Raw genomic sequence first — 14,106 nt, forward strand, 5'->3', positions numbered from 1 at the left:
ACATGGATACCAAATGGGAATAGATGTTCAAAATTAAAATTTTAGGAGGTTATCCTACAAATTAAATATATTTTTTTCTATGTTTTCTGTGAATAAAATTGAAGTTTTTTTGTATAGCAGATCCACCCCAATCCATTTGACGTTTCATTGTGAGCGGCTCCACTCGCTTTGAGCCCAGTTCCAGATTCCACTCCATACCGACTGGTCCACTGCGTTCCGAGTGAGAACAATGCCCCGTGGCATCGATTCTACTTGTATAATATCCGAGCACCAGCAGCCGTACAGTTTCCACCAAGCTACGTTCATTATGTTACACTATTGCTGCTACCCACCTCACCTGTTTTAGCGAGAACTTCTCAAATGAGGCGATAGAATTACGCTCGCAAAGAACCGTAGGCAGAATCTCCGGTGTAGCAACAATAGATTCCGTTCCACGCCGCTAAAGAATTCCGTATACAACTAATCGACCGAACCGTCGACGACGGGCAAATCCTCCGGGCTTGGTGCGCTTACGGTCGGTTTGTGGTTTTCGCTGGAATTCATTCAAACTCCACGAGCTTAACTTTACCATGGAGACGCATGGTGCTTCAGAATTTCAAGATTCACCTACGGGGTACAAAGCTATCCCGGACGCAATCGTAACTTTTCACCCCTCGAGGGATCCATCCGACCTTCCATTACGGGCTAATCTCGGGGTCATCAACCAGTCTATACGATTCATAGAAATGAGCGTTCTGTCAGGTCGTAGTCTTCATCGTGATGTGAGGAGAAAATCATAAAAATGGCTGCCAGGCTACAAATGAGACTATCAACAGAAACCCTCCCTCCATATGCGTCTGGCCGTTGTTCCAGACGGCTGTTTGAGGCCGTCAGACATACGTACAATTCCACCCTACACACATTAGAAGAAACGTATGGTGTCATAAAAGTAAGAACGGGATCCGCAGCTTGGTCTCGGAGATGCTCGGCCAGATTTGTACACGCAACAGTCTGGAAGAGGGAAACGTGTTCTAGCGGGTTGGGGAAAATGGCCACGTCCCAGGACAATAATAATAACTTTGGCTAATACATGCTGCCAAGTGATTTTGTAAGGCTTGACTTTAACCTTACAAACTGTTGAAGATGCCTTTCAGAAGCTGAATGCAAAATCTTAGTAGAATCCTTCTTATGTATAAAGATTCAAAATGTACACTATTTAGAGGGGAAAAACAAACTTACATTTTCAAGTTTGCACCAGAAAGCATCCTTAACGGGATCAACGTGCCATTTCTATGGAGCACTTGACGAAAGGAAATGCTTGTCACAAATCTCTCCAGGGAGAGAACCCCGTCAGTTGAACCCTTTGGGTCACATCTGTTCCGGACGAAACCTTGGTTTGTTTAACAGTACCAAAGCACCCACTTTGATTTTAATCTTCACCTTTTGCTGCTGCACTGCTATCGAGGACTTGGACCTTCCGTTGAAACCCCCTCAGTGGAACCTAGGGTGGTCCTGTAGCGTAAAAAATAATTTCCATCGATCTTCTCAAGCAACACCCCACCTCCCTTCAAGCAATACATCAAAACTCTCGGGTGTCAAAAGTGCGGAAAGTCGCATCAAAGAAGTTGTCCATGGCTGTGACGTTCTGCTCCGCTGGGTCCGGTCCGTCATCGATGGTATCGGTTTCCACGAGGGTTGACGGGTGTACGACGACGGTGGCATGACACCGGAGGGACCGATGTTGCACCGTTGCGTTGCGTCAGTTCGCTTTGAAGATGTTTTGATGGCCGGGAAGCAGCTGTCCCCTAGGGTGGTACACCCTAGTGGCCCACAGAGGAAACTCTGGAACTGGTGACTGCCTTGTGACGCGGAATAAATCCTTCTCCGTTTTGACGCGCGCATTGATGCCAATGTCTGGGGATGGCATCTTGCTTGAATGCTTGTTTTGGGGGAGGTTGGGCTTTTGAGTTTTCTTTGTAATATGTGATTTTTTTTTATAATTATAAGCGTGATAAAGTTCACCGATTCATTTTGATAAAATTTAAGTCACCATAATTTAATAAATAACAACAACATTTTGGTAAAATAGACACCTTATCGGAAAAAGCACTTATAGTGTTATTGATGGATTCCTAAATCATTTTCATATGCTCTTTCAAAAACTTAAGTATTATTATAGATTCTGATTGGAAATTGAAATTTATATAAGTAGTGACACCAAATCGGGCGTCAAATTTTCATAATAGTCGCTTCGACACCAAAGTTCCAGATCATCGCCATTGCACAGTGGTCCAGATCGCAAAATTAAGTTGAAAACGGATTTTCCGAAAAATGGTGAAGTTTTGGAGCTTTGGTGTCTTCAGAAGAGTTGTTGTAAATAAAAAGGGGCAACTTTTGGCTTGGTTGAAAATTAGGGTGGTTCACTATTAGGGTGATTTTGAAAATCTAACTTTTCAGGATTATTTTTGGGAATTTTTTTGTCTTCTAGAAAGTTGTTGAGCTTGCCAATTCAAGCAACTTTGTCCAAAACACCAACATTTTATCTCGTAATCTACGCCTTCTATGACCAAATTTAAAGAAAGCATCTAAGCAAACCTTCGAAAATCAGTTTTTTGAACGTGGAAATTCAGGGTTAAGTTTTAGAGAAAAGTGATATTCGGGACACTTTTACTGCCCCTGATCGCATAAATGTCCCATATGCAATTTCATCAAGTTCGAGTTATTGATGCAGTTTGGTTCAAAATTGTATGCTCTTTCGAAAGAGCCTATAACATCCAGTACTTTGTTCTAGAAATCAGGAGAAAATCCAGTTTTTTCGCGTAAACTTAACACGTAGCTGTTTTTGCATATGGGACATTTATGCGAACATGGGCAGTTTAGAGCTCTAAAAAACACACATTTTTATTTTTTGACAAGTCAATTTGGATTTAAGGGTCAAAAGTTACAGCCTTTTTAAGGTAAAAACGTTACTTAATCCACCTTTAGGTGGTTGGTGCCTTCCTCTCATTTGTAGTGATTCCAACCCCCCTAAAGTGTCCACATGTTTATGGATCGCCCCTAACGTTCGCAGCACCTAAGAGGTCCTAATAAAAATAAGTGATGAGTAGAAAAACAGACTACCTACAGACTTTTTGTCAAGATTATACAGACACGGCATTTGAGGAAAATGGCATCCCTCTACACGGCTTTTTCGTGGCGATCAGACCCGACCAGTTGAGGTTATGTGAATTCAGACCATTTTTTAAACTGCTTGTAATTTAAGATAGGTAAGTCAGATCTTGAAAATTCTTACTCCACCTAAAAGGTCTTCTCATATGCTTTATAAAAATATATAACATGTGAGGGTTTCATGAAAAAACCACCCTTTTTACCATAATTTTAATTTAATATGAAACAGTTTTTTTAACATAACTTTTTAAATACATGATAAAACTGCATGAATTTAAATAGCAACTTAGGGGACGTTAAGACGGATCGATTAAAACCAAAGTGTCGAAAAATCGATTTTTGGTCATATTTTGGGTTTCTATGTAAAATTATCATTTAAACCCAAAATATGACCAAAAATCGATTTTTCGACACTTTAGCTCAATTCTGAAGGCAGATTCAGATTCAGTGGGCAAAATTACATAGAAAAACATATATTTGGACAATTTTCGAATTTCGTTAGGGTGGTCCCATATGGTTTTCCCTTGAAAATTAGACTTTTTTAAATGAAGATATCTTGAGTTTAAAGAAAAACACCCCTGAGGTTTTTGCAGCGTTTGTAGTGCTGGATCTCCTCTTTCAAATGCAACCTGGTGCTTAAAATTTGGCTTGCCTCTTTTCGAGATATTTGAGTTTTAAATTTGCATCTTTTTTACCTTAAAAAGGCTGTAACTTTTGACCCTTAAGTCCAAATTGACTTGTCAAAAAATAAAAATGTGTGTTTTTTAGAGCTTTAAAAGTGCCCAGAATATCACTTTTCTCTAAAATTTAACCCTGAATTTCCACGTTCAAAAACTGATTTTCGAAGGTTTGCTTAGATGCTTTCTATAAATTTGGTCGTAGAAGGCGTAGATTACGAGATAAAATTTTGTTGTTTTCGACAAAGTTGCTTGAATTGGCAAGCTCAACAACTTTCTAGAAGACAAAAAAATTCCCAAAAATAATCCTGAAAAGTTAGATTTTCAAAATCACCCTAATAGTGAACCACCCTAATTTTCAACCAAGCCAAAAGTTACCCCTTTTTATTTACAACAACTATTCTGAAGACACCAAAGCTCCAAAACTTCACCATTTTTCGGAAAATCCGTTTTCAACTTAATTTTGCGATCTGGACCACTGTGCAATGCAGGCTGCAAATTATTGAAAAACTCGTTTTTTCGAATTTAAAAAAATGAAAGAAGTCGTACCGCCCCTCCGTCACGAGATATCAAAAAATGGACCAAAATTATCATTTGAACCAAAGTTCACACAAATCCAAAAGGTTTCGGGGCATCTGCTGTGTGTGTTGAAGGAGAATGACCTATTTACAATTACAATGACAGTGGGCTTCGACTCCACAGCATTGAGTTTTCTATTAATAAAATAATTATCTAAAGGTCCCACCATCCCCTATGAGCATCATTCCACACTTTTTCCTGAACGACACGCGCTCTGTCTGACGTCCTGGGATTTTTTTTTCTAACGGCAATGTTGGATCCAACCTTGTCTGCCCTTTGCCTTCCCAAACTCAACCCTTTTTTCCTCAACTTCTCGTCCAGGGGTGTACAATCCCTTAGTTTGCTTTTTCATCTTCATTTTGCTCGCTCCTCGTCAGACGGACCCAGAAACAAGGACTCCCACTCCTTCTTCGTTCCAAGGGCCCATTCCCTGGTGCGCTAATGGTGTGGGGTTTGTTCGGCAAACACAATCAACTTTGGTATTAATGCTGAAAGTGTTCGGCACCGGTTCCCCGGTCCTCATTTGGCGACGGAGCCCAGCAGGAAAAACTGGTGACCCGGAATCATGGCCAGGACCTGGTCAGAGGACAGCGAGGCAGCTTTTCGATATCATTAAATAGCTTAAAGCTGTAAATGGAAATGACTTTTTTTGCTCTGAGAATTTTTTCCTTTGGTTCGGAAACGATACTCGGGACATTGCAGAAAGGTTTTTCGTCGATGGTAGAAAGGTACCACAATAGGGTGGAATCGAAAATTGATTTTTTCAGCAACACATTTTTTGGGTCCCTTTTAGGGTCCCAAACAACCCCCCAAAATTTGGGAGCGATTAGTTAAGCCCACGATTGGCGCAAAAAGAATGAAATTTGTATTGAAATTACTATGAGAAAACTTGCATTTTCAGATTTTTGAACATACAAAATTCATGTTTTATTATTTTATGAACGAACACCGTAGAAGTATAGCCCTGGATGTCCTTAACGACTTTCTCGAAGACAGTATGGTGCTAAATTGCTTCTTACAAAAGTTACAGAGCGTTCAGGAGAGACATTTCAAAATACTCGGAAAAAATCATATTTTTGCCAACACTGTCAAGTCAAGCGGAAACTTTCGAAAATTATAATATATTTGAGGAATTTGGGTGCAACTTAACTAAATAATGTCTTTTGAACATTTCTCCATAACGATTTTACGTAAGGTTCATCTAAATATAAGAACATTCATGTTTGTTTTGTATTTTCTGGTTCCTTTGGCAATGTTGGCAGAAAATGTGAGTTTCACTGATTATTTCAATATACTACTTTTGAAAACTCTGTATCTTTTATTTGACGCACTTTAGCCCCATCCTGTCTTCGAGAGAGTTGTTTATGACATCCAGGGCTATACTTCTACGATGTTGGTTTCATAAAATAATAAAACATGAATTTTGTAAATTAAAAAATGTGAAAATGCAAGTTTCCCCAAAGTAATTTCCATACAAATTTATTCGCTTTGCGCCAATCGTGGGCTTAACCAATCGCTCCCAAATTTTGGGGGGTGTTTGGGACCCTAAAAGGGACCCAAAAAATGTGTTGCTGATTGGATTTTTATCATTTTCAATTTTCCCATGTAACTAGATTCCACCCTAGTACCACAATCTGTCTGTGTTTGCTTTTTTGGTGTTTTACAGGGGTTTTGCCCACTTTATGGCAACGATTCACAATCTGAGGGATTACAATGATTTAGGCTAATTGTGACTGGGACAATCTGGTTTGGTAGGAATTTTTAACAACATAATTTGACTCCAATTACATCACTAGACAGTAATGCATAAAAAGGTAGCCTAAAAAAAATAAAAAATAAAATAAAAAAAAACAAGGAAAAACAGGATCATTCATGTTGTGGTCTTTCTTTTTATGTTCAGCTCATAAATTTTAGTATATCAATTATCTTACTTTTATTAGAAAATACAGTGATTGAATGTTAACGATATGTTTGCTGGAAGTTACAATTGCGAATTTATAATTTTGTAATGTTTTTTTTTTGTGATTTGGTTTTGAAATTGTAAATTGAAATTGATACAAAGTTGATTTATTTAATATCGATTTTCCTTATTTAAGTTAATTAAATAGATGAAATTCAACCGCAATTTCAATTACTTTTCAGATCATAATCCTTCTCTCAACACAGCACAAAACATTGCGTTTTACCGCTAATTCGCATTTAATTTGAATAATGTCACTCTCATAACCCAGCATAAATCCCCCGTCAAATTATGCAAACCACCCGTGGGTATGGCGACAGGGGGGATGGTGGATCGCCCTTCAATCGACTTTACCGCGATCAAGCCCCAATCCATTAGGGAGATTAATTCGGTAATGATGCGCAATTAGGACCGACTTTATGAAGCATCTCCCCGAGTTTTATTCACTTTGCAAGGGAGAGAGAGAGATCAGAAGAAAGAAAAACATAACAACTTCATTTCAAGAAAGGACCCAAATTTTCGGTTGAAAAACGACTCCGTAATTTCCCCGCAAATCGTCACCCGAGCCATAAATTTTCACGGATGGTGCCAGAAAAAGCCCCCGTAATCATCATCATCTTTGTCGCCGTCGTTGTCGTCTTCGTCGTTCCGGAAGGGAAATGTCCTCTCGCCGAAAAGACGCCAAAAATGATAATTGATTGCCACGAAATTTTACGCTGAATGTGCCTTTTAAACCTAATCATACAGATTATCCTCCTGATCCCCCTCCGTCGTTTTTTTAAGGCGCAAGAAGAAAAGATCAGAGAGCGGAGATATAATTTGTTCCGCGTATTGACGCCCGCGTAATTTGCCGTCACTTTTGATGTATTATCCAGTCACTTCAGGTAGGGAAAACATTTGCCCTTACTTCGGCCCACCCACTATGGCGACTGATGTTCATTTTCTACGGGTCCCTGCTGTGACTTGAAGGGAAATAAGACTACTGAGGTTTTTTTTTGACAAAGACACGGAGGAGAAAAAAAGTGAATTCAAATGATTTAGATACTATTTCAAACATGTTTACTTTAAACAATCTAGTTTTTATTCTCTTCTTGACAAATCTAGTATTATTTATTATCTAATCAGGTATACATAAACTAATAAATCCTCTTTGAACATAAACTAATCCAACCCAATCTTGACCTATTCTTTTTGAACTTCCTTAGTCTTCTGATCATTACTTACTTAATCAGCTGATTGTCTCAAAAAGATGACACAAGGAAGATTGTTTGTAGTTAGTTGAAATATATTACAGATTATTAATATAAAAACCTGTATTTTCAAGCTGAATTTTTGAATACATAATAAGAATGCTAGTACGACTCAAAATAGGTTTGGGGGTTCCCTAAAATGCCTGAAAGAGAAGCCGTTGATCATTTTCGATGAAAGTTGATCATTACTCTAAGAAGGTCTGTATTGAATTCAATTGCCGGTTGTAGCCTTTTTGAAGCCACTGAAGAAATTTTTTGGTCCAAATCAAATATGTTTCAAAATTTATATAATTTTGTGATACAATCATTGAGGAAGGGATAATCTTTACCAAAAAGTATCAACACATTTTTGAAGCAATTTTGTCTAAATATTGATAGCGACGCAAAATTTATATTTTATATTTGAACAAAAAATCCTGGCAATGATGGAAGTCTTCACGTGAAATATTTTTTTTTATTTTAAAGAAAATTTTACGCAACGTCACAAAACAATAGATTGCATTTCGATGCCGGTGTGCTCTTTTGTACTAAGCTTGCTGGGATTCCTATCCAGATAGAACAAGAGAGCACACGGGCATCGATTTGGAGAGTGACAACTTTCATGCGCTTTTTTTAAAATGAAAATTTTACAGAAAACTGCGTTAAATGGAATATTAAAGCTTTCTTTCGTCTTTTACAATTGATTGATAAGGGTACGGTTGATTGAAACGTGGAACATAATGGAATTTCGAATCAGATTATGACCAGGTTAAATTGGCCATAAAGCAAATATTATTGTTCATATCAATTGAGCAACTTTTTTTTTACCTGAAAATGGTATAATTAAATACTAATGTAAATTTTATAATAAAATAAAACAATTCCAAATTTCAAACCAATTAACTCGCTGTAGGTTATTATGTCAACATCACCCAAAGTTTCAGCGCCCTCTAGTGCGGGGCATTTTTGACGTTTGATCGCCTATAGCTATTTTCAATAAAAATTATACGCAAAATTCACAATATCCAGATTGGTACAAAAAAACAAACAGCATAATTTTTGAAAGAGCTATCGAATGACCTTTTTATAAATAATTTAGTTTAGAACCGTAGAAATGAATACTTAAATTTAAATTAAATGTTTTTTATTGTAGTGAAAAGTAATTAAGTAATTAATGTAATTAATCATTTTGGACCAGTAATTTGAGTAATTAATTGGCAGACTGGCAAGTAATAAACGCTTCTGGAAACCCTTGTTTGCTGATAAATATTTATGATTAAGTTGTACAATCTGTGGTCCATTCGACAAAATTTCAAAACATTTATTTTTTTGGGAGACCTACAAAACTTCCACTTGATTATCTCAGCACTGACGATCCCGGTTTTGACCGTTTTAATAATTTAAATAAAAATAAATAATATTGTTCCTTGCACTGTAACTTGGATTTGGCCCGCACTTTTCTGTCGCACTTTTGACAACTAATTTCCAAAAACTAGGCAACCAGCAGATGTTTATTTACATTTCCAGTCGCAGTTTCCACCAAACTGGACATTCGCACTTTAAAATCTCGATTGACAGGTGAGCATTATTGGCGCGCTTTGATCATTTTTTGAGAAAATTAAAATTTCTCAAGCCAGTTTGACAAGTCACAATAGTGCGATCGATAGCAATAATTTAGTGCGAATTCCAAGTTAGTGAGAATTGCGTAATATCGTTTATTTATTTTTATTCCCAAAATCATGAAATGATTTTAAAAAGGTTTTTTTTTTGCTGGGTGTCAGAAATTATGATGTGAACCTTATTTAAAGTTTTGGAAACCTTTATAAAATTTATACACCCAAAACTGGGCAGCAATCGTCTGAGTTTATCCATCAAAACAAAAATGTTGTCTACGGGAATCAAGAGTTTGAGATTTACTGTTTTAATTAACGAATTAACACATTCGTTCATGATCCGTTCGAGTTAATCATTGAGCTCTCAAAAAGTTTTGTTGCTATATTTCTCTTGACCCTTAATTTGGGTGAAGAAAATTTGAAGCACGGGTGAGTTAAAAAACTGAATAAAGGAGCGCCCACAAAATAAATTGAGTTAAGTTGTTGTCTTTGAAAAATATATCATTTGAAAAATGTTTTTGAATTACATATTTCTTTAAAAATATGTCTAGAAACTAATGTTTCCCTGAGTGCAATCCCGGGCAGACGGTAATAACAAAATTCATGCTATTTCAATAACAAATACTGTTAAAATAACAAAAAGCGTTATGGAATATTCTTGCAAAATCTATTTTTGCATAAGAGTTTAATAACAGTTTATGTTATCATAACAAAAATTGTAAATGGTCTGATATTGGTTGAGAGCCAAAACAACTTTGGAATAAATTTTTTTGTTATGGAAAAATAACTCCAACTGTTATTGGGATGATCGGATTAGTTGTTTAAATAACAAAAAATAATAACAAAGATTTGTTCGAAGAATAACTCAAATTGTTATCAGTCTGTTATTACAATAACAATCCAATAACAAAAAAATCATAACGGTGAATAACAAATCTTGTTATAAATAACATAAAATGTTATTGGCCTAGTATTTTCAAATATCAAAAAATGTTTTCCCACGTTATTTCCGTCTGCTCGGGAACCCTCAAAAAAGTTTTTGTCCCAACCAGAAAAGCTAAACTGTGGTGTTTGCGAGCATACACACACAGCTCACACAAAAATATTGTATAAAATGGCATTCGTTTCATCACTGGAGGCGACCGACCCTCCGACAATGATGAATTTCAATTAGAAATATGGAAATTTGCCTGCTCAAACTCGGCTTCTGGCTGCTGTGTTTGTGAGTTTTTTTTGTTATATTCAAACTTCTTCCACCGGGGTCGGTTTGCATTTCATTTTTTCCCCGCCGAATCGTGAGCTCAATTACGCGAGCTCATTTGTTTCAAGTGCTAGTAAATGAACCTATTCCGCGAAAGGAAGATGAATGAATTGGAGTGGTGGTGGGGGGTAGGGGAGGTTGGATTCATTCCGCGATGCATAACTTATTCATACTGGAAATTGTAAAAGCTCGTAGGGGAAATATACCCATTTTAATCACTCTAAGCCGTTCGACCAATTCTCATCACTTTTGCCATTTTCCGCTATTAAATCAACATTTTCAGATGTATCAACAATAGAGAGTTCCTTGTTCACTTTTATTTGAGCTATTTATTACTTTGGAACAGTCAAAAACACTTCATGAAAGCTGTAATTCGTGATCAAAGTGCTGATAGGCCGATAATAGAAATAGGCTGAAAAAGGGTATAGTTCCCCTACTTAGCGGAGAGAAAGGGAGGAAATGTTTTGCTTTCATGATAAACGTAGAAAAGTCGACCGTTTTTTGTAGGGTTGTTTCAATTTACGAAAAGGATTGCCACTTTGGATTTTTTTTGGCTCTGTGCAACTTGTTTGTGGTTATTTTAAACGCTAATGATATCAGTTCAAGTTAAGCTTAAAGACAATAAGATAGAAAATATTAATAATTTTGAGTCAGTTGTAGTACAAGTATGTTTAAAATATTTCAATACAGAAAAAACAGTTTAATCCAACTCATAACATAATCAGTTCTAGTCAGCTCAGTAAGTTCAAGACAGTTCAGATCATCTCAAATCAGTTCAAGTCAGGCCAAGCTAGTTCGATTCATGTTAGGCCAAATCAGTTTTTAATGGTCCAAGTCTTTTCAAACAAATCAAATCAGTTTGAGTCAGTTTAATTCAGTTCAAGTCAGTTCAAACCAGTTTTACGGTGCCCATCAACCACAGCTTTTTGTTACAGATATTTTAGAATCTTTAAAACTAATGGAATCATTGATAAATTTTTTTAATCATCCCCTAAAGTACTACTTACAGAATAATTCACAACATAGTTAGATTATTTTTTACAACTAGATTGTTGCAGGATTGGGTCCGTAAGTTTGACAATTTTGGAATAAGAAGACAACAACTTCTTTGTTTGCTGTGCTTCCTTGTATAATTTTATGTTGAAGTCAGTTCAGTTGAAGTAAGTTTCAGTCAGGACAAAGCAGTTCAACTTAGTTCCGTTCAGTTAAAAAATAAATTTAAGCAGTTTATTTTAATTCAAGGCCGTTCAAGATTTTAGAATCAATTTAAGCCAGTTTAAGGCTGGCTAAATCAGTTTAAATCAGTTCAATTCATTTCAAGTAACTACAAAATAGTTCAAGCCAGTCCAAGTCAATTGCAGCCATTTAAAGTTAGTTTCAGTCAGCCTTATAAGTAAATCTTAGGACATGACCAATCTTTTTTAAAGAAACAGTTGAAATCAGATCTATTCAGCTATGTGTAAATTTATTACCATCTGATAAGAAATACGATAACTTGCCCAAATTTGATTTAATTTCATCCCATATCCCATCATTCTCCCCCATCGTATCAGCATCAATCAGCGACTCTATGATATCATCAGCTGGCTTTAGGGATCTATGGGATTGCCCCGAAGGTGAAGAGAAAACCCTCCCACAAAAGGACCCCAAAATACGAACGACTCATCCTTAGTTTATATACACACACTCACCAAGTGTATACGTTTAACTCCCTTGACTGGGAGAAGTTGGCTTCTTCTCGAAGCGAGAGTGTATCAAAGGAAGAAAAATGAATTTTGTGTCACACGAAGCATGTCCTGGATCCTGAGACTTTTCTTTGGGTCGTTGCTCGTATCGCTTGCTGGTTGGCTCATGGCACAGACTCAACAGACCAAATTTCGATACTTATTGCCGCTCCTTTAGAAACACCAAGCTTGGTAACGTCTATTCCACCCTAGATCATAGTTTTCGCATCGTTATTTTTTCGGAAACTGAAATTCGATAAAGAAAACTCGATCCGTTTTGTCAGCGGAGCTCGGGACACATGTGTGAATGTGTGAGTGTGCATGTATATTTGCATAATGAAATTGTTCCATTTATTGTTATCGAGTTAAACTTTTGTGAATTTGTTTCGATCCCGAGAGGGATTTCCGATAATGGACCTGGTGTGAATACGTGAACAGTTTGATGGATCCTTTTTTTGGCGAAGGCGCTGGAAGACAGTCCTCGAATGAAAGTTTATGATATGCAGAAATGGGGACAATTGAATTTGCACCTTGGATGTTGTTATTAGTTGTTGTCGATTTTATTAGTTCTATTGATACAGTTCATGATGAAGAAATGTATTTTACCAAATATGTTTTCTGTAATTGGTTAAACAATTCCGTAACAACTTTCAAAAGGGCGTAACCTTGAGCAAAACCAGTCAGGCTTACGCCTTATTGAAAAACATATTATTAACGTCTGCTAATCCTGTCCTTGGTCCTGTCTACAGGATCGCTCAATATATCACATTTCATGAGAAACTTATAATTAAGTGGAAGCATTTTCTGACTTCCGAGAGAAAACAAATTCCGCCTATAGGCTTGGAAACCTTTTCTTTGCCCGTATGCTTCCCCGAAAACCACGAAAAATCCGCATTGGCCACTGAATAATAAACGCAAGATAAATCGCCCTCATATTGCCAGCTACTAATGCTGCGTTTTCCCACTTTCCACGTTAAGAGGATCAAAAAGGTCAATCCAATTAGCGTCGAGCTCCAGGAGAAAAAAAAAACCCAAATAATACGAACATAAGCTCCGCAAAATCCCGACATTCCCGCAAGCTCCGCGAGCAGGGATTATGGCACGTGTAACTCGCGCAGAAAGCACGGAGGATTTTTGCAAGTCTGATGAAGCCCCTCAAAAAAAAAAAAAAAAACCGTTTTACAACGCTCCGGAAAAACGATGGAAATTAATTGTCGAAAAAATCTCCATCCGAATCGGTGAGCATCGTTCATTAGCTGCATTATTCAGTGGAATGAACGAGTGAACGAACGAGCGGAAATTGGAGACTCCATCAGCAGCACCAGCAGTGTTGCCAGCACATGACGAGAGGGACGACAAACGAAGCTCATTGGGAATTTATCAGGATGAAAAACTGATGTCCAGCGGGGAATTACAGAATGGTGAATGACAGGTACCATGTAACGGGAATAAGTAATATATTTTTTGTTCCAATCATTTTTGATTTTCCACGCTGATGGTGGACATGGATATTAACAGATTGGCTAGAAAGGGCAGTTTTTTAGAATTGTTCAAAATATACAGTATATTTGGTTCACAATAAACTGATCCAAAGTGCTGAAGCTTTCAGTGCTATTTTTTTTAAAATTAAGTTCAACTTTAACAATTAAGAATAACGCGTATAAAAAGCTGAAAAAATCATTGAGCTCATAGATAATTGCAAAATATTTCAAACAATGTTAGGAGTGATTCATTAAAATGCATGACTTCGGGAACCAGGAAAAAACAGTTAAACCTTTTTTTTCATTTATTGTGCATTTTCAAAATATGCTCCATTTAAGTTCCCGATTTTGTTCACGTTAACGAGAACACATTTTTTTCAGTTTAATCATTACGAGTTTGAACCAGTCTAACAATGCACGGTACTCGATACTTTC

Source organism: Culex pipiens, chromosome 1, assembly GCF_016801865.2.
Source record: "Culex pipiens pallens isolate TS chromosome 1, TS_CPP_V2, whole genome shotgun sequence".
Taxonomy (NCBI): Eukaryota; Metazoa; Arthropoda; class Insecta; order Diptera; family Culicidae; genus Culex; species Culex pipiens.